The sequence below is a fragment of the Hoplias malabaricus genome, chromosome 17 (assembly GCF_029633855.1).
Source record: "Hoplias malabaricus isolate fHopMal1 chromosome 17, fHopMal1.hap1, whole genome shotgun sequence".
Classification (NCBI taxonomy): domain Eukaryota; kingdom Metazoa; phylum Chordata; class Actinopteri; order Characiformes; family Erythrinidae; genus Hoplias; species Hoplias malabaricus.
The window spans coordinates 29237827-29257571 of NC_089816.1; the positions used below are offsets into that span (position 1 = coordinate 29237827).

A 19745-nucleotide genomic window follows, 5' to 3' on the forward strand; every position below is an offset into this window, starting at 1 on the left:
CAGTCTGTTATGGGAGTTCCTGCCGAATTCGAAGGCGGTCCCAAGTGTGATGGATTTATTTTGCAGTGCAAACTTTATTTTCAGTTTTTAACCTGTCCTGCTCCTCCTGACCTGATCCAGGTCATGTTCCTTAAATCCCTCCTTAGAGGAGAAGCGTTGAAGTGGGCAGAGGAACTACTAAAAGAAAAAGCCTCAACCCTTACTGTTGACTCATTTTGTGGACTTCTAAAAAGACGATTCTCACAACCAGCTCCCGAGGACGTCTCTGCAGGAACCCCTGCTCCCGAGGACTACCCCCTCAGGTCCGGGGAAATTTTTGGGGGGGGGTTAAGGGCTGGTACTGTTGGCCTCGTCCCTCAAGACAAAGGAAATGAGGCTAACAGGGGCGCCTTCAGAAAGCCCCACAAGTGTGCGCCCACCAGACCTCCTAACCCTTCCACAGCTCCAGTCCTCGAGAGCGCGGCACCTCCAGCCGCGCCTATCTTCGTGAGCGCGGCGCCTCCAGCCGCGCCTGTCTTCGTGAACGCGGGGCCTCCTGCCGCGCCTGTCTTCGTGAGCGCGGCGCGCGCCTCTCCTGCCTCCGAGGACGACGTCGCTGCAGGTTCCCCTGCCTCCGAGGACGACGTCGCTGCAGGTTCCCCTGCCTCCGAGGACGACGTCGCTGCAGGTTCCCCTGCCTCCGAGGACGACGTCGCTGCAGGTTCCCCTGCCTCCGAGGACGACGTCGCTGCAGGTTCCCCTGCCTCCGAGGACGACGTCGCTGCAGGTTCCCCTGCCTCCGAGGAGGAAGTCGCAGGTTCTCCTGTCCCGTTGACGGCGGCACCCGCCGCTCCAGTGTCCGTGAAGGCGGCACCCGCCGCTCCAGTGTCCGTGAAGGCGGCACCCGCCGCTCCAGTGTCCGTGAAGGCGGCACCCGCCGCTCCAGTGTCCGTGAAGGCGGCACCCGCCGCTCCAGTGTCCGTGAAGGCGGCACCCGCCGCTCCAGTGTCCGTGAAGGCGGCACCCGCCGCTCCAGTGTCCGTGAAGGCGGCACCCGCCGCTCCAGTGTCCGTGAAGGCGGCACCCGCCGCTCCAGTGTCCGTGAAGGCGGCACCCGCCGCTCCAGTGTCCGTGAAGGCGGCACCCGCCGCTCCAGTGTCCGTGAAGGCGGCACCCGCCGCTCCAGTGTCCGTGAAGGCGGCACCCGCCGCTCCAGTGTCCGTGAAGGCGGCACCCGCCGCTCCAGTGTCCGTGAAGGCGGCACCCGCCGCTCCTGTGTCCGTGACTGCGGCGGCGCCCGCCGCTCCTGTGTCCGTGACTGCGGCGGCGCCCGCCGCTCCTGTGTCCGTGACTGCGGCGGCGCCCGCCGCTCCTGTGTCCGTGACTGCGGCGGCGCCCGCCGCTCCTGTGTCCGTGACTGCGGCGGCGCCCGCCGCTCCTGTGTCCGTGACTGCGGCGGCGCCCGCCGCTCCTGTGTCCGTGACTGCGGCGGCGCCCGCCGCTCCTGTGTCCGTGACTGCGGCGGCGCCCGCCGCTCCTGTGTCCGTGACTGCGGCGGCGCCCGCCGCTCCTGTGTCCGTGACTGCGGCGGCGCCCGCCGCTCCTGTGTCCGTGACTGCGGCGGCGCCCGCCGCTCCTGTGTCCGTGACTGCGGCGGCGCCCGCCGCTCCTGTGTCCGTGACTGCGGCGGCGCCCGCCGCTCCTGTACCCGTGACTGTGGCTACGGCCTCCCCTGTCCATGTCCGTAGGTCGGCCCGAAGGACTTCAGGGCCGATCCCCAGAACTGTGCCCAGGCTGGTTCCTCAGACTGTCCCACAGACATTAGCCAGTCCTGGGCACTCCCCTGTTATTTTGGTTCCCTTGTCTGTCCCTGTCATGATTCCCGTTTCTGTCCTTGTCCCAGTACCCGTGTCAGCCTTTGTCTCTGTCCCTGTACCTGTTACTGTATTCATGTCTGTCCCCGTAAACGTCTTGGTCCCTGTTCCCCTACCAAGTCCAGTCCAGTCTCCTGTCTTGTCTAATGTCCAGTCCCCTGTTAGTCCTGTCCAGTCCCCGTTTCAACCCTCTGTCTTGTCTCATGTCCAGTCCCCTGTCAGCCCTGTCCAGTCTCTGTTTCAACCCTCTGTCTTGTCTCACGTCCAGTTCCCGTATCCGTCCAATGTCCAGTCACCTGTCTTGTCTCCGGTCCAGTTTCCCTTTCAATCCCCTGTCCAGTCTCCAGTCCCGTCTCCGGTTCAGTCTAGTGTCATGTCACCTGTCCTGCCTTCTGTCCAGTCACGTACCCCTGTCCAGTCTAACGTTCCTATCCTGTCCAGTGTCTTGTCACCAGTCTCTGCTCCTGTCCAGTCCCAGCACCAAGTTCTATCATCTGTCCCGTCTTCTGTCATGTCCAATGTAAAAAACCCTGTCAAGTCCCATGTGTCCACTCCTGTCCTGTCCAGTCCGTTCTCGTCTCTTGCTGCCCCCCTTTGTCAGTCTCCTGTCATGTCCCATGTCCCGTCTCGTATATTCGGTCCTGTCGTGTCCCCAGCTCCTGTGTCTGTTCCCGTCCTGTCCTGAGTCCTGTCTTGTTTTCCGTGCCCTCTCCAGTGCCAGCTCCTGGGGGGTTTAGGAGTACGCGCCCGGGAGTTGCGCGTTCTTGGGGGGGGCATCTGTCACGCCTTCGTCCTGTCTGTCTGTTGTCCCCGCCATGTGCTTTATTCGCACATGGCTATGTTTTGTTTATATCCTTGTCTCCGCCCTCGTCCCGCCTCCTCGTCCGTGTCATGTGTCAGCCCGTCCTCGTTATCTGTCCAGGTGTGTCTCGTTTATGTCTGTATTTAAGCCCTCTTGTGTCACGTCCTGTTTGTCGTACATTTCTCATTTCACCTTTGTTCAGTCACGTTGGTTCACCTTTCTCATGTCGGTCGTGTTTTCTTGTCTGTCCGTCTGTCTCCTCAGCTTCTCCCCGTCTCTTTTCCTTTATCGTTGTTTTCGCTGTTTGTCCGTCTGTCACGCTTACCCTGTCTAGTTCACCGTGTTTTATTTAGCTTGCTTTGCTCCGTTTGTTTTCGTTCTGTTTTAGTCTCGTTGTGTTGTTACATCCGTTATTAAATATACTGTGTTTTAGCGAGTGCGTCCGCCTCATTCAATCCGCCCCTCGCTCCTGACAAGGCTGTTAAATGCTGTTGAAGTGCTGTGCCTTTGGAGGGCGTCAACTCACTGCACACTGCTGAGAACTTTAATCCTATAATTGCTCATTAAAAATCAGGTCAGATTGGAAGATAATTTCATGCAAGCTTTGTTGCTTGATGATGCAAGTGAGGAGATAAATAAATAATCAGCAAAGGGCTACACTCTTAAAACATTTGCTAGTGTAAACCTTTGATGGTTTTTAACTTATTGTAAATTAAACAAGGCCATTCAAATACAGAATATCACTACTTACTGTAATATTATTTGTTTTTATACTAATATTTGGTTTGTTGGCTTTTTTTTAGCAAATAAACATTTACTGCTCAGATAAAAACATTTTTAAATCTCACTTTCTTGGGCACTAAAACCTTTTGCACAGTACTTTAAGGCTTAATGTTTGTAAACACCCCTAACAACTTGTTAATAGAGTACTTAGGTGTTATTTTTATCTTAAACCTACTACTTCAAAATAACTACTTCATACTTCAAATGAAGCTTCACTGACCTGTAATAGGGATAACAGAGACTCTGCCATTGCTGCTTTGGGCTCAGCACTTTAGAAAATACACTATGTAGCTTCTGGAGGAGGCTCAGGAAACCACCTCCAATTCAGCCCCTCTTCCCTTTGATTTCAGTGGATGAATTACACTTTGTAACTATAGGAGAGAACCCATGCACAGCATACTAAGTCTTACAGAGAATGCCTTTAATGCAGCTACTTGAATCCTATTGTGCACACACAGCTTGTACAATCTCAGTAAAAATCACTGACCAGTAGAATAAGATGCTCTAGGGTAAGTGCACATGAGCGACCATACCCAATGTGACCTAGTTGGGTATAAACTCTTCCAACACGGAGCTGAGGAACAGTGAAACTCTCTGAAACTCTCTGGAGTGACAGAGCACAATTCAGAACTTTGGAATGAGTTAAAATGGCATTTTGTGACCCAGAACTAATCATCCAACTTTAGTCCCTGACCTCACTAATGTTCATGTGCCTGAATGCAATTGGATCCTCAAAGAAATGATCCAAAATCTAGTGCAAAGTCTTCCTTGAGGAGCAGAGTCTGTAACTGTAGCAGAAAAAGGGAACAAAGTCTCTATTAATACTCTTCCGAAGACACTTTGTACAGGTAAAAACACTGTGTAGGTATGCACAATTAAAATGAGATTAATATCACAGGTCACAGATCAATTTCTTTTAACCCTTGAGTAATCTATGATGTATTATTTTCTTTTCTTCTCTCTCTCTCTCTCTCTCTCTCTCTCTCAGTGTAAGACGTTATCTGGAATATGTGATCACATCATCTCACTGTCCTCTGACTCGCTAGTGTCCCAGTCAGCTCACTTGGAGGTGGTGCACCTGACCAACATTATGCCCAGTGAAGGACTGGTACGTCAGAATTAATCCTAATCGCCCTTAATCTCTTATGTTCTCCACGCCGCCTAAATCGCTTTTACAATGTAGTGTAGAGAATACTATATTCTATAAACTCATAACATTAAAAGCTTCAAAAGCTGTAATTTGTAGTGTATTAAAGTAAAAGGTGCTTGCCACACAAGGTCCTGAGGTCACTTCCTGTGAGATGATTGGTGTTTCTATGTGGGCTTCCTGCGGGTGCTCTGGTTGCCTCCCACAGTCCGGAAACACAAGGAAGGTGGATTGACTGTGCGGAATTGTCCATGGGTTGTGAGTGTGTGAGTGACTGGGTGAGCGTGTAATGCCCTATTATGGAATGATGCCTTGTCTAAGGTGAAATGCAGTTAGCATACCAGAACTGTAAATAGTAGCATAGTGCAAAGTCGAGTGCTAGAGCAATATCTGTTTTCTAAAGAGGAATGTGTAGAGATTTTTTTTTTAACAAGTCAATGCTTGTACTGCAAAGAAGTGGCTTGGGAACAAGTCTGTCAGGCTCTTGATTTGATCTGGTAAGGTCTAAGTTCAAATTCTTTAGAGAATATGTGGCCTCACAAACACTAAATAGTTTGGAAATGTTTTTCATTAACTGTTAGAATCCATCAACACTAAGTGGAACAATATTGACTCGTCTTGCTCTAAAAAGCTGCCGGCATCAAAGAAAAAGCTCACACTAAATTCTGAATATCAAAATATGGAGGTTAATGGCCATTTTGAGCCATTAACATGGGAATGTATACCTTCAAGGAAGAGCTGCATGATTTCAAATAAAGTTGTCGGTCTATATCAGGTCCATGTCCTCTGCGTTTCAGACTGTGTTTCTTTCTTCTGTTTCATGTAACACCACTTTCATCTTCTCTTCCCCCACCAATGTAATGGGCATCTCCAGGGCATGTACATCAAGTCCACGTACGACGGGCTCCATGTGATCACAGGAACCACAGAAAACGTAAGTGACTGCCTACCACACAGTGGGGAAGAGGGAGCACAAGCTGCTGACAGCGGCACTCGGGAGGCAGCTCATGAAAGATTAAACAGAGCCCTCGCTACAGCATGTGAGAAAACAACACATGCGAGGCAGAGGGCATGGCAGCACTTCCTTCAACATTTCCGCCAAGCCTCTCTCCTCCAGAGCCTCCACGCTGCCTCCTCTCGTTCCCACAGACACAGGGTTCCATGTGTGCCCTTGTTTTTCTGGGTTTGGTAAACTCAGCCCTCATTAAAGATGCCTTAGGATTTACACAGAGCCAGTGTTATGCTGAGAGACAGGGAACGAGTTCTGACCTGTCCCAAAGTTCACATTAACGTGACCCATTTCCCAATTTTGGGAAAGGTGCACAAGGAATTTCTTGCAGATTCCTGCACAGAACAATGCTACAGGACTACAGTCTGTTATTGTAAAACTACAAAGTTCTTCTGAGTGGTCAGTGGAGCTTATAAAATTGGACAATGAGCAAAGATACAAGCCAGGTGTTCCTAATCTAGAGATTGTTTACTGTATATTGTAATTTTTGCAATCACAACAAGGATATATGTTTACACCCCCCAAACTGAGTTTTTTTTAGTCCATTTTGGCAGTCCATGTGTTAATTAGGAGGGTCAGACCCCCAAATCTGAAATTGTCTAAAGCTGACCCCGACAAAGGTCATGAGATTCAAATCTTGGGTTTGTTTGGGAGTCAGGTTCGGCTTGTCTCTAGGGCTTGTCCTCAATAATTATGATTATCAATTTTTTTCTGGTTTTGCAAGTGTGGATCTGAGCTCATAATTTCTGGGTTAAATGAGGATCTTTGCATGTTTTGAAACAGATATTGTGCCTTTACAGCTTCTTCCTCAAGGCCACACAATTAGACACTGATATCAAGTCTATTTTTGGGCCTGTCAGGGGCAGACGTGCCTTTAGCCAGGCCAGAATGACCATATCGGTGAACTCTGACTACACAATAGACAGAGGTCAGGCTGCTGTGTCATGTGATTGGCTGACATTCCGAAGTCTAGTTTGGCAAGTGTACTTGTGGTTAGCTCACTGTCCATCTCCACCCCCCACGCATTAAGCTTCCATTAATAAAGCCACATGAGCCAGATGGAGCCTGCCAGGGACAGGTGCTGCCACATAACCACGACTGGCTGGCACACAGCAGGCACTGCCAAGGACGAGTTCCAGCCCTGTGATGGTGCTGCTGCTGCTGCCAGGGAAGCATGCGAGTCTTTTATGGGTATTATAATGGGCCTGGTGGGTGGGTGGGTAAACGAGTGCGTGTAAAGCCTGATGGCATCACTTGTGAGAGGAGGCTGCAGTAAAGTGCCTGGCACCTTCACTGGCACCGCCAGGGCTGTCTCTTCAGGCCTACAGTTTAATCATCGCAGTGAGGCTGGCGTGAGGAGATTAGTGTAAATGCATGCTGCTTACCTTTTAATGGAGGGGCAGGGCTATAATAGGAAGGGAGGTAGCTATTGGAAAACAGAACTGGGACACATTAGTAATGAACCATGAATTTGAATGCTTGCACTGCCAGGTAATGCCTTAGGAGATAGATAATGAGGCAGAATATTGCTCTTTTAAAGGAAACATTTAATCAGGTTCTAACTGTGCCTGAAAACATGACATGACAGCTGACATGAGCAGAAACAGCATTCTAGCCCATTAAACCTTGGGCAAGACTCCTAACACAGCATTCAATTACCGCTGCAATGTGTTGATAAATTAGTGTCTTCCAAATGCCATACATGTAAGTGTAAAATGAAAATTAGTATAGCACAATTTAGCATAATGAACAAAAGCTTATGCTAAGTCTAGGTTGTCCCTACTGAGCATGTACACATCTTAATGCCATGCACATGAATCTGTAAGCAGATACCACTGGACATGTGAGAGACGAAACAAAAAGTGCTATTTTCTTCTTTTATTAAGGGAATGTTTTACCAAAAACTCCCAGTTCTAAAGTATCATCAACAGCATTCTGAAAATTAGCTCATGCTAACTGGAGCCTGTTTAGCAAGTACACATCTTAATATATACAGATGTCAAGAACAGCTGTAGCAGATGTCAATACACTGATTTATAATGTAGAAGAAATGGTTTTGGTTCTAACATTGCATGAAAAATTTACCAATAAGACATACAATTAAACTAACATAAACATAAATGTTTTATGCTAACTGGTCCCTATATGAGCGAGTGCTAGTCCTAATGTTGTATACTGTAAGCAAATACCGATGCACATATAGGAATGCTGTGGGCAAGAATCTAGGAAAGGAAGCTTGCCCATCGCTGAATTTATAATCCTTGATTGATTGGTTGGCTAATTGAAGCTGAGTGAGTCGGCTGGATGCGATAGAGTGATTCCACCTAAACAGCTTGCGTCTCCTTCCTCCCCAAGGCAGAACGTTCACCATCAACCCCTCGCTGCTTTGCACAGCTGAGGCACTGCCTCCCGTTGCTATGCAACCTTGTGGTTACCTGGGAGACAAAGCCCAGTGTTCTGTAGTGGAGGGAAATGAGAGGCACTCAAGAGTTTCAGAAGTGGACCACCATACTGAAGCGCATGCATGCACAAAACTCAAACACACACACACACACACACACACACACACAAAATATCAATTTCTGTTTTATTCTGCAGAATCCTGATGGTACCAAACCAAAACAATACAAATTATAAATTCTCATTTCTGATCAATAAACTGCACAATAAAAAAGAATGTAATTATTAAAGGAATTTGGTTTTAAACTTATTAAATATTGCATAGATTTTATATCAGAACACCCCAAATAAAACGTAATATAAAGCACAAGATTAGTCTGTAACATACTCATGTACTTTCATTTAGAATGTTGGAAATGTTCCACAAAAAGATTTGACAGTCACCAAAACAGAATTAATTGTGAAAACTCTTATTGTCCTACTGTTGCTTAATTATCAATAAAATATAGATGCCCTGTCTAGAGTTCAGTGTGTAAGTAATGGGACGTGTTTTACATTTACTGTTTGCTGCTATCACCACCAGAAAAAGAATTCTGTGCTACAGAGAAGCAGCAGATGTACAGATGTAAACCAAAATTTAAAGTGCATATATTGTTACTAATAATCAAGGCTGGGTTTGAATATGTAGCAAGTAGCATGCATGTTTTCTGTTATCTGGCCTCCTCTGTTTTACTGCAGTCCCCTGCTGACCAGTGCAAAAAGATCCACGCTGGGGACGAGGTCATCCAGGTCAATCACCAGACTGTGGTGAGTATAAGTGTTTGTGTCTCTCTCTCATTCTCTTACTCTCAAATACAAATGTCTGAGAAGACGTGTCTCTTACTTTCAAAGACACGTTTTTTGAGAATTAGAAAATGTTCAAATGTGGAGAATCAGCTCATTAGATCATAGCTACAACACAAATAACTGATATAAAAAGACTACAACAGAGCTTCCTGTGTTAAACTTCCTATTTTGATTCTGTTGAGAGTGACTGATATCTACTGATAATCACAAAAGTGACTAGTAATTAGTTTCCTTCAGAAAGTGCACGGGATGGCGCCCATAACTCCAGAGAATGCTGTTCCATATCCCAGGGCTTGAGGGCATTATACACCTCTAGCCAACTACTGACATTGGACATGGTGACCTTAAACTCACGAGCATCTGTGCAGGTTTGAGATTATTTTAGTTGTGTGTGTACAGTGTGGGGTACAGTTTACAGTAGCTGAACCAAATCCTTATAAGGGGTGTCTATATTTGACTTACATTTATTCATTCATTGTCTGTAATTATCCAGTTCAGGGTCGCAATGGGCCTGGAGCCTACCCAGAATCACTGGGCACAAGGTGGGAATACATCCCGGAGGGGGCACTAGTCGTTCGCAGGGGCGACACACACTCACACATTTACTCACACCTATGGAGAAGCCAGTTCACCTACCAACAGGACACCCAGAGGAAACCCACACAGACACAGATAGAACATACCAAACTCCTCATAGACAGTCACCCAGAGCAGGGCTCAAACCCCCAACCCAAGGACAGTGGAGCTGTGTGACAGTGACAGGTAACACGGACATGGTGATGTGTTAGTGTGTGTTGCACTGGTACAAGTGGATCAGACGCAGCAGTGCTGATGAAGTTTTTAAACACGGTGTCCACTCACTGTCCACTCTGTTACCTCATTGGTCCACCTTGTTGCTGTAAAATTAGAGGTTATAGCTCATCTCTTGCTGCACAGTGTGTATTGGTCGTCCTATAGTTCATCAGTGTACACCGGAGGCTGTTGGCTGGATATTTTGGGTTGGTGGACTATTCTCAGTCCAGGAGTGATACTAAGGGCCTTAAAACATTTAGCAGCACTGCTGTGTCTTATCCAGTCATAACAGCACAACTCACAGTAACACCACCGTCAGTGTCAGTGTCACTACAGTGTTGAGAATGATACACCACCCAAATCATATCTGCTCTGTGGTGGTCCCTTGGGGGACCTGACCATTGAATAACGGAGAAATGGTGATAAGAAAGTTTGCAGAGAAACAGGTGGACTACAGTTCTCTAACTGTAGAAATACAAAGTTCTCCTGTATGGGCAGTGGAGCTGATAAAATAGACAATGAGAGTAGATACAAGGTAGATGTTCCTAATCCAGTGATTAGTGATTTACATACAAAGCACCTCTTGACACTCTCTCACATACACATACACATTCACGGTTAAGAACTGTTCCCACAAGGGGGTGCTATTCAAAGCTTCACATCAAAGCTACTTTGTGTCCTTTTTCTCTGGTTTTGCTTTTGTATCCATCACAAGGCCAATTATCTTCATCTCACCTGAAAATGTGCCCACTTCAGGCAAGGGCCTTTTCAACAAACTCATTTAAAAGCAAGTTTCCCTTGAAATTAATCAAATTTATCACTGAACAGCTGTTGATATTTGCATTTGTTTAGAAGGTAAACACACAGATATTAAACCTTTGCTAAAGCACATGGTTCATGGTTTCACAGATCATACCTTTGACAATTAATGCTGCACTAAATGCATTATAATATTGTGTTCCTCTTAAAAATCTGGTATGTTAGCATTCTGTTTCTGAGCTAGCTTCCTGGGGGATGCATGGGGCATAAAGAATGAAGGTTTCAATACTGTGGAGCACAGATGATTGATGTGTGAGTAGTACCTTTGGGATAAGTGGACAGGAGGATGACAAAACATCATCTCATGGCACTAGTGGTACTTCATCTTCAAACCTGCTATAAGGCTATTATCACTGCTGTGGAGTGCCTCTAGCTCTTCTCCAAAGGTGAGCAGAATCTAGCTTGATCAGCACTGTTACTTTCGTCAAATATGGCCAACCTTTGTTTTTTCTTTCTAACACATACGTTATACCTCCTACCACTCGCCAAGTAATACTCCTATCCATTAAGAGGAAATGGGCACATTTAGGAATCAAACTTCCTGCCAAAGGGAACATCCATCAGTATCGTATTGCCAGGTTTGTTTGCTGCATGATGACTGACACGCGTATCTACAGACTACATAGAGTCCTGCTGCCAGGACCAAATTAAAACAGAAATTTCAAAACTGTTTATAAAAAAAATGCAGCAGCAAATAAGCAGTGCAATGAGCAGTTGCAGGGAAGAGCACACAGAGGAAACCCACACGGATACGGGGAGAACACACCAAACTCCTCACAGACAGTCACCCGGAGGTACCTGCTGCGCCACTGTGCCCCCCCACAATAAGTGTATATTTACTAAAAAAAAAAATGCTGACGTACCACATTGATGAGCTTATGTAGAGGAATCTTTCCTTGCCTCCTAAAATACCAATATATTTCATTTTCCAAGTGTATGCTGGCACAGAGCTCCCGTGAAAATACATTATAGAAACAGTAAACTAGGAGATGCTTTAAAAATGAAATGCAGTTCACTGTGTTTTGACAAACTTATAGACATGCATGCACGTGTGCACACAGACACAAATTCATGTGCAAGCACACTCGCTCACCCATACACTGTACTCATGCATAACTAACAGCTGACTATAAAGCAGGCCCTGTGGAAATTTTTACTTTGAGTTAATTGAGCAGCCATATGTGATGTTGGGCGTTTCTCTCTCAAGCACGTGTTATCATTTCTGGAATACATGCCCTCCTGATTTAACACTATATGTCCAAATGTTTGTAGACAGCTTTGTCTGTACAGTTGACACAGTAGAGCTTTGAAATAGAATGGGACACTCTGGCACAGCCACATTTGATGTCATTTTGCACAATGGCAAGTGTTAGCTAGAGAGCTATAAAGGCCCCCTCTGCTGTGCAGTGAAGCATTGGAATTGTGTTTTCTGGAGGGATGGCGCTCCAGCCAGTAACTCTGAGATGAGCTAGAGTGGCTTTTTGTGACCCAGAACCAATCATCCAGCATCAGTACCTGACTACCATGCCATCATATCCTTACAGCAATGCTACAATGAAAAGAAAGCATTTGGTCGTGCAGATGCAAACCTGCTGATACAAACCATTATTTATTCATTCATTCATTCATTATCTGTAACCCTTATCCAGTTCAGGGTCGGGGTGGGTCCAGAGCCTACCTGGAATCATTGGGCGCAAGGCGGGAATACACCCTGGAGGGGGCGCCAGTCCTTCACAGGGCAACACAGACACACACATTCACTCACACACTCACACCTACGGACCCTGCTGCCCCTAATGCAAACATCATATTTCTAAACTTATAAGCATTCTTGAAAACGTTCAACACATTGGGATGCATATAAACTCATTCTTGTTGTTAAATTCACTTTCAAATTTATACCTCAATTTAAACATCATACATCCCTACTGTGAATAACTATCAGCTGACCATGCTGAAGTTCAAAGAGGGTAAGGCTACTGCCCTCTGCCTGAACTATAGAGTTCAGACTGGCCCCTCATGGCCTGTTTTTGTAATGGACCTTTTCTGACACCTCATCACTTCCCCAATGCCAAGGTCAGAGTGGAGCACTGACTGTCATGGCCTGGAGTCAAACAAAACTAGTTTTCACACTCAATTCACTGATGACATCTCCCCCCTCCCAGAGCCAGAGCGTCCCCTGCTGAAAAATGCGGATGCCAAACAATCTCTCTCTCTTTCAAGAATTGTTCATTTCTGTCTCCTTGTCATTGTGATCTAATGATGCCCAGGCCATGGTTAAAGTAGTTGGCAATATGTTTCTGGCCAGTGTAAATGGAATAGTGTCATTTTAATTGCTATCATTCTAATATTGGAATTACTTTTCATTTAACAACCAACAGGTTGCTGCTCATACTGGAAAACATTTTGTAATTTTGTTAATTACTTTTAATTTAGCCACTAAAAATCATTGGCAAAATTTACAAAGTTTAAAACAATGGCCCTTAACTCAATAAAAGTGTGTATATACAAATTTGCTTGATTTGCATTTCTCAAAAAACATCTATATAATCTATAATGTCAACATTAACAACATAAACATTTAAAAAGTGGATGTAATTCAATCACACATTTAAAATTCCAAAGTTGACCAAAGTCCTCTACACTAGATATAACTATAACAAAATCAAGACAGCAGGATAGGAATATCTTTTTTTACTACACAATATTCAAACACTGCACTGTTAAAAGACATTATACCGTGCTTTTATTTTGTGAATGGATACCAATCAAGAAATACAACATAATCATGACTAGTGCGTACCCTGCAATAATACATCGTTTAATTACATGCTTATATATAATAGTCACACCAAACAATAACATCATTCTACACCTCTCATCAATAAAGTTTGGTTTATTTCATATTTAATTTCTTCTAGCTGCTGTAATTTAGATTGACAATATTAACAATGTTCCTCAATGATAAGTGCTGTTGATATGGTTAGTTTTTAATGACTGTTTCTTGGTAGCTCAGAAATTTTCCTAAAACATAACCAACTGCTGCTCTCTAAAAGAGTTAGAACCTTGGTTAGAAGTTAGAATGCTTGTAAACCCAGTGATGATGTTTAATAAAGATTTTTCCTGATTTCTCTTATTAATATTAATTGGCCTTGGCTTTAATGAAAACAATACATCCAACTCACATTCTGTTCGTTGTGATAAGCATCATTTTGACAGGTAATAATAGCAGTCAGCTAAAATAACTTTGATCTGGTGTTTATGATATAAATTATATGTGTCTATTGTACATTATTGTTTGGCATTCAACACAGACATTGCACAAAGATGAATGCATGATGAAAAACAGAAAATGTAAATTCGTTTTTTTATTTATTCTACACATTGTGTGGACTTAATGTAAATATTGAAATTGAAGCAGCCTTTAATAAATTCACATTTGATGAAATGCACCTTTGTGAATGACCTAGAAAGGAGATGATGATGTATCATAGGAACAGTTGGACTCTGTCAGCGCAGACTTCTGTCTGACTGGGCACTGGTCTGGGGTCTGAGCTGCCCCATCTGCCTCTTGTCATGTGTGACATGTGCCTTGGTGAATTAGGTAAGAGGCATGTTTCCACATATGTGGCTGTCCAGACAAAGATACATCATCTTATGGGTGGATAAAGTTATTTTGTTTGTGGCCTTGCTGTTGGTAGGAAGAAGTATTATCCCCAGTTTGAGGCCACAGACTATTTGAAAGGAAGACGACTTTTGTAAACTGTCATTTCTTCCCTTAGTCGGCTGCTGCAAGATATTCAAAGCTTTAGTTTGGCTTATGCTGTATAAAATGTCCAGCCAATTCCATTTAATCTGATGTAGTGCTTTAATCTGTCCTGAAATTCTGGTCAAAACATGAATATAGCCAACAATTATTATGCCTCAACCAGACACAACCTGACCCACAGTTTGAAATCTGAATCCAGTGTTTCTAATTGAGTCTAATTGTGCCAGTTAAATTTGAGTAAATATGAAAGGCATCACTGAAAATGAAAAGGATCATATTAAAAATAACTAACCTAAGTATCAGCTATAATCAGGTTTACATTCCACTTTAACAAGTTTCATTCATCAACTCATGTCTTCCAAATACTAGGACTGCAACGTTCAAATATAGAATCAGTATCAAACTAATGATAGTCTTATTCAGCTACTTTGAGTTTCACTCTTGCACCTACTGCTGATGCATGAAATATATAGTGTTTAAGCAGCTGCACATGAGCCTAAGCTCAGTACCAAGAGTCAACTAGTGGGCTGTGATGAGTTTCAGCATCCCATGCTTCTGAGAAGATTTGGAGAGTGGTTTATGATTCAAAACTAAACACTTCCTACTGAATACAATCAAATCTGCACAAAACAATATTCTGAAATCAAGCCCTAAGTGCCAGACAGAGGACTGTGGAGCAGTGGGACAGTGTTCTGCATTGATGTCACAAAATTCAATACCTCTGTGTTGAGTTGGAGTGGTGTTTATGATCCAGAAATAATCTCTAGTTGTTGAACAAATGTTTCAAAATCATGTGCACACACACATGTTCACACACAAACATAAACAGAAATGTGTTTAAGGGAATACAAGTAGAACAGAAGAGCAGAAAATCTGAAGCAGTATTAACTGTTTAAAGAACAGTTTGTGTTTAGTGACTAACTAAATTGACAAAGTCAATATTTCAAGGGCCTTTCTTTTGCCGTGTGTCTATGTTCCTGTAGGTGGGCTGGCAGCTGAAGAACCTTGTAAATGCACTACGTGAGGATCCCAACGGTGTCATTCTCACCCTGAAGAAGAGGCCACAGAACACATTGACCTCAACGCCTGCTCTGCTAAAGAATGCGCGCTGGAAGCCTCTTGCTCTTCAAGTAACTTACCTTTCCTTCATAGAGTACTGTTTATCCAAGTCAATGCTTGAATTGGTCATGGTCATGTTGAACCTTACCTTGTATAGCTAGTCAAGCAGTAAGGCATTGAGATGTACAGTGAAAAATGCCTTAGACTGCCATTAAATAAAAACAAATCTTTATAAAAAGCCTCTGTAAAGACCCCAGCACTAGGCTGTAGAATAGTTGGGCTGCATTCGTTTGCAATGATGAAGCTTTGATGGACCTAGTGTACAAGATATGCTGGAGTAGCTTTTGTGACCCAGAATTTGTCCAACTGTATCCAACAACAGTACCTGGCCTCACTAAAGTTCTTGTTGCTAACTGGCATAAAATCCTCATAGCAAATGTTCCAGTTTATTGTGTAAAGTCACAAATCAGAAGAAGCTGTACTGCAGCAAAAGCAGGCAAACCCTGTATTAATAGACTTGAATTTAGATTTTATTTAATAATTATTATTTGTGAACTAGATGTCTACATCTAACATGTAAAGCTGGCAATTCTCTACAGGCAACCCAAATAAATATAGAATCTACTGCAGTTGTTGTGCATATTGACTTAAAGATAAAGAAAAATGAGGCTAGACAAGAATCAGCTGCACAGTTTTTGTCATACAGTTGTCTCTGGCATTTCAGCAATGGGAAAGTAGTGTTCAAAATACACACCCTTCTTATCAGAAGTCCTTCAGAAGCTTTGGTGCTTCATATCAATGTCTTTGCTCACATGTGGTTTTTATAACCTGATGCAGCTAGAGATTCCGAAACAAAACAGAAAATGTTCAAACAAAGGTTACAAACAAAGGTATTTTTTAATTGTTTCAGGTTTCAGTGCTAAAATTGATATATATATATATATATTCATTCATTGTGTAACTGCTTGTCCAGTTCAGGGTCATGGGGGAGCACACCCTGAAGTAGGGCTGGGCATTTAATAAAAAATGAATCAAAGTCGACATTCAGAACTTCTAATTGACATAATCTTGTCTATATCATTATATTGATTATTTTTATTCTGTTGTTTCCCCACGGTGTGTTCATGTACTGTCCCTTTAAAACCATGCTACCAAGCTGTAGTCATGTAATTCTGCCCCTATCTGCCCCCAGGACAGTTTCCCTTATAGTTTCAGTGAAACTATGCTCTGAAAAATAGATTCAAAGCATAATCACACACCAAATATAAACAATGCTCAGTAAACCAGAGAGAAACAAGCTCCCAGCAGCATTAGAAAAAATATCCCAGCTGTAATACTGGAACATATTTACAGTTCAAGACTCGTCAGTGAACTGTGAGGATCAAAAATACAAAACAAAATAATTGTTCATTAATCGTAATCGTGGTAAAATGTAAAATTAATCGTGATATTGATTTGCGCTCATATCGCCCAGCAGTACCCTGAAGTGGGCAGCAGTCCTTCACAGGGGAACACACACACACACACTCACATCTACAGACACATTTGAGTCACCAATTCACCAGCCTGTGTTTTTGGACCATGGGAGGAAACCAGAGCACCGGAAGGAAACCCATGCGGACACACACACACACACACACATATATATATATATATATATATATATATATATATAATCATATCATATATAGATACTTGTCTTTGGTGCATACATACATACATATTTGATAATTATTTAATACAAACATTTATCAGGTTTAGATCATTGTCTTAATTTCAGGTAGAAACTCTAGATGAGCAGATGTTTTTTTTTATTTTATTTTATTTTTTCAGAGGGATTACTTGTGTGTTACCAGCAAGATGCCCCTTAGTTAGAAAAAAATATCCTGGGAATTTGATAGATAATAAATCTTCATTGTTTTGGCCAGTGAGCTTATTGTATCTCTATGAAGGCATACAGGGTTCAGCAAGCATTTGATGATGTCACTACAAATTTTAAAAGGTAAAAGGGAACTATACAGCTCTGCAATAATCTTATCAGGTATTAAACTATTCTCTTGGGTTTGTTGTATCAAAATGGACACTCCTTAATTCCAGGCAGACAACTGTCATTTTTTTCATTATTTCTTTAACAAATGTTGTGTAAGTCATGACATAGCACTGACATTTCTTGAGACACACACACACTCACACTCACAAACACATAGTACTGTAGCAGAAGCAGTGGTTGAATTTGATGTTTAAAGGGCTATATGACTATGAGCCCATAGCTCAGGGAGCCCTGGATTGCACGGCTGCTATTTTTAGAAATACATTAGGCTAATTCATTTTCATGCAACATGCTCGCCTTGATGTCAGTGAGCTCCCTCTCTTGCTTTCTCCCTTGTCTGCCCCCTCACTCACTTTTTCCATTTCTTACACTAAAAATCCATGAGTGTATGGATTATTAAATGCCCTTTGTTCAGGGCATTTACAATTCAATCTGTGTCTCCTCTGTGCAGAGAGAATCTTGGGCAAGAAGAACGCATAGCTTTCGCGTAGTTTTGTTTGATAGGGTTAATTCAGGGCATACTATATGGGATGATTCACCAGATCATCTAGTTGCGACAAATGTTTACATTCTAAACACACATCTCCATTTTATAAAATCACTGTCCAAAGAAAAAAACATGTATCTCCAAAACGGCAACTGTACAGAAGGATACCTTACTAATTTTCAATGGAAGGTTGCTGTAAAAGATTTAATTACAAGTCATTTTTGAGTAGTTCTATTGGTTCATTCATCATGAAATTTTCACACAATATGACATGTGACGCTGCATTCAATTGATGTAGTAAACTAAAAATCAACAAGCACTGTTACCAACTGATCAGACACAGCAGTGCTGCTGAAGTTTCTGGACTAATAAAAGTCCACCAATCAAAAATCATGTGCAGCATCATGTGATCACTGATGAAGGACTACAGAATGACTATCTTACATACTCTCTTTGTCTTTACCTCTACAAGGTGGACCAACAAGACACGGGTGTCTTATAGAGCAGACAGAGACACTGTACTTAAAAAGTCCAGCAGTACTGCTGTATATTTTCTTATTATGACTTTTATGACTGCCTTTGCTCTTATTACAACTGACTTTTTATTCGGTATGCCTCCAGTCCTTCTTGAACACTCATTAACAAAAGCACTCAGGGTATTATACATTTTTAACAAACAGCACACATGGAATGATAGAAGGCAGTGAACTGCTCTGTCCTAGTTTCTGTTGGGTTGCACTGCATATCTACATAAAAAAAAAAATGGAGAAATCTTTTGAATTTTGTTCTGGTTAGTTGTTTACAGTAGGAGTATTTCACGTTGTTTTGACATTCTAGTAATTGTGGAAATTAGTACATAACAGCTCCCTTGGAAAATTAAGGTGACCGAACAAAGTATTAACTTGTACCTAGTAGCTCAAATGACATATTCTCATATATGAAAAAAACTGTGAAATTTCATTCATTCATTATCTGTAAGCGCTTATCCAGTTCAGGGTCGTGGTGGGTCCAGAGTCTACCTGGAATCATTGGGCGCAAGGCAGGAATACACCCTGGAGGGGGTGCCAGTCCTTCACAGGGCAACACACACACACATTCACTCACACCTACGGACACTTTTGAGTCGCCAATCCACCTACCAACGGGTGTTTTTTTTGGACTGTGAGAGGAAACCGGAGCACCCGGAGGAAACCCACGCGGACACAGGGAGAACACACCAACTCCTCACAGACAGTCACCCAGAGCGGGAATCGAACCTACAACCTCCAGGCCCCTGGAGCTGTGTGACTGCGACACTACCTGCTGCACCACCGTGCCGGCCTTAACTGTGAAATTTGCAAAATTTAAATTGAATGTTGTAATTTACATCAGACTCTAAGCAGCACATAGTGCACTGACTTTTACTGTATTCTTGCAATCAGTTAAGACTGTAAGCAAAGACACAACAGCTTCTGCAGTTTAGCAGAGTGTTTAAACATGTCTTGTGATTCTTTTAATGTGTCAGAAGAATGTGGGATGTGGTAAGCAGGCTCTCTAATATTCCAGCTATTGTATGTAAACGGTATGGCACTGGTATAGCATCATAGATATAATTGCTGCCCTTCATGAGTTTGAATTGTTGTAATGAGTACACTGATCAACCATAATATTATGACCACCTTCCTTGTTTCTGACCACACCATTCACTCTGTAGTTCTACAATCACAGACTGTAGTCTGTCTGTTGCTCTGTGTACATTTTTGCCCCTTTTCACTCAAATTTTCAATCGTCAGAACCTCCACAGGACCCCCAGAGCAGGGACGACTTGGGTGGTGGATTATTCTCAGTGCTGCACTGAGGGGACCGCAGCACTGAGGAGTCCTGTGGGCAGCGCCCTGTGTCCACTGATGAAGGACTATAGTATAACCAACACAAACTGCACCACAGCCG

At 43.4% G+C, this 19745-nt stretch overlaps 1 pseudogene; it reads left to right on the plus strand.

Moving 5' to 3' along the window:
- Positions 1 to 19745, plus strand: part of LOC136673503 (connector enhancer of kinase suppressor of ras 2-like) — a 122061-nt pseudogene that overhangs the window by 62479 nt on the left and 39837 nt on the right.